Source organism: Oratosquilla oratoria, chromosome 28, assembly GCF_046742065.1.
Source record: "Oratosquilla oratoria isolate Oo_2021 chromosome 28, ASM4674206v1, whole genome shotgun sequence".
NCBI lineage: Eukaryota > Metazoa > Arthropoda > Malacostraca > Stomatopoda > Squillidae > Oratosquilla > Oratosquilla oratoria.
Genome location: NC_134804.1, coordinates 23890878 through 23893377, shown reverse-complemented (window position 1 = coordinate 23893377; position 2500 = coordinate 23890878).

The window sequence follows — 2500 nt, the reverse complement described above, 5'->3', positions numbered from 1 at the left end:
AGAACATAGAACTGAGCTCTGTTAACTTTAACCTATTGTCATCAGCAGTGACCGTCCCGATGATTTCCCATTGTATGCATATGTGCATTCCATTTTCTCTCTCTCTCTCTCTCTCTCTCTCTCTCTCTCTCTCTCTCTCTCTCTCTTTCTCCCTCTCTCTCATTCTCTTTTTCTTATACACACACATGCATACAAAAGAAATGGTATCACACTTGACTGGCAATTCAGCGGTCTGAGTTCGAGTCCCCACCCAGGCCTGAAAAACATCAGAACAATGTAAGCCGACATTCCAATTCTGATGGCTAAGAAGGTGTGTGTGTTTGTGTTTGTGTTTGTGTTTGTGTTTGTGTTTGTGTTTGTGTTTGTGTTTGTGTTTGTGTTTGTGTTTGTGTTTGTGTGTTTGTGTGTTTGTGTGTTTGTGTTTTTGTGTTTGTGTTTGTTTGTTTGTGTGTGTGTGTGTGTGTGTGTGTGTGTGTGTGTGTGTGTGTGTGTGTGTGTGTGTGTGTGTGTGTGTGTGTGTGTGTGTGTGTGTGTGTGTGTGTGTGTGTGTGTGTGTGTGTGTGTGTGTGTGTGTGTGTGTGTGTGTGTGTGTGTGTGTGTGTGTGTGTGTGTGTGTGTGTGTGTGTGTGTGTGTGTGTGTGTGTGTGTGTGTGTGTGTGTGTGTGTGTGTGTGTGTGTGTGTGTGTGTGTGTGTGTGCGCGCGCTTGTTTGTAAGAGTGTGTTTTCCTAACTGTCGTTACGTATTTTTTATATACAGTGAAGGAACTACACTCGTAGAATATTGTCTCTTCCCTTCCAGTCATCTTATCTAGTTATGAATAGGTTTACGATTTTAGCTTGAGTTAAATATCATTGACAATTGTGATAAATGTCGTTTAGATGTCGCTGACGTCTTCTAATCTTTTAATTTATTTTCCTTTATTTTATTTGTAAAGAGGAAAGCAATTTTGTCATAGCTCTTTATATTCCTCAACCTTGTTTATATCCTTTACATCATTGTTGTATTTTCTAATCTATGGCAGCTAAGGCGTGCTACATCTTTATCATTGTTATTATGTTCGTCAATAGTCTGTATGTTTTGCCCATGATTTTGTTTATGTTTGTCAGGTGATATGACGTCCGTCACCTATACTACCAGAAATTTCGTTTTCTTTGGTTTTGTCCTTGATTAACCTTTCTGTGAGTAGTTTTATTTTCTACCCATTTTTAATACCTTGCATTTTTTGCCGTTTAAGTCAATATCTATAATTGACTCCATGCATATAAATTATCTAGAACTTATAACAATTTGCAGCCCCCTCATCTTTCATTCTTTTCGTGATTTCTGCACCATCTTCAAACATATTAATGTTGATTCTCGTGCTTTGACTGAGTAAACATCATTTGAGAACGAGGCCTTTACTAAATGTACAACGTTTTGCTGGTTGGAGCTCGATGGGGCGAAAAAACCCTAACGAATGAAACGTTGTGCATTTAATAAAGGCTTTGTCCTCAGATGGTGTTTACTCTGCCAGAACTGTCAACAAGTGCCATCTGGGAACATTGCCGTGCCTTCCATCATGTCATTTGCGTATGTGAAAACATTGCAGGGTAGACATGCGTGAGGCTCCGCTACTCGCCGCCCTTTGTCCTGACATGTTGTCCTTTACTAATGTCCTCATGCACTGGTCTTTCAGAGAATATATTATCCATTCAAGGAGATTAACTATAAGTCAGTATGTTCCAATAACAACAAAACTCGATCGCGAGGTATCTTGTCAAATGCCTTTTCTAAATCTACCTAATCCACAAAGCCCTCTTATATATCACAACACATCATCTTCTCTTGATTAAAAGTAGTTTTGATATAAAGAATCTTCCTCATTAGAATTAACTACCAGCAAAGAGGTTCTTCTTTTCTAAAAAAAAAAAAAATTAATAATCAATATTTTACATCCCTTCTACATAAGATAGCAGTCATGATGATTGGTGATACGGTGATACGGGCACATTGGTTCTCTTTACTATTTCCTTTAGAAAATGGTACTTGCTTAGCACGTTTCCAAGCTTGTGGTAATATCCTTTCGCCCAATGAGCACATATACAAAATAATTCATATCCGTTGATTGGTTTGTATACTTATGTATCCAGTATCATATTCCATTATGTTCTGGAGCTTTTCTTGCATCTATAGTCTTTGTTTCCATATCAATTTCAAACCTTTTAGCATTACTTTATACCCTTCTTATAATAGAAAAAATATTTAGTAAAACTTTAATTGAAATATCTGTTCCTTATTTCAGCCAGATGGTTCTTAATACTTTACGATTTAATGTCAACTGGGTTTCTTTCTCTGTCATTGACAAACCTATAGAGTAGGTCAGGCTTACATTTGCATTTATCTATAACACATTTTTTAAAACAATTTGCTTTTTCTTTCCGAGGATTCAAGTAATAATCTATTGCCTTTCTCTAGTCTATATAAAAACTATGATGTTCTTCCGTTACATCATCAGGGACT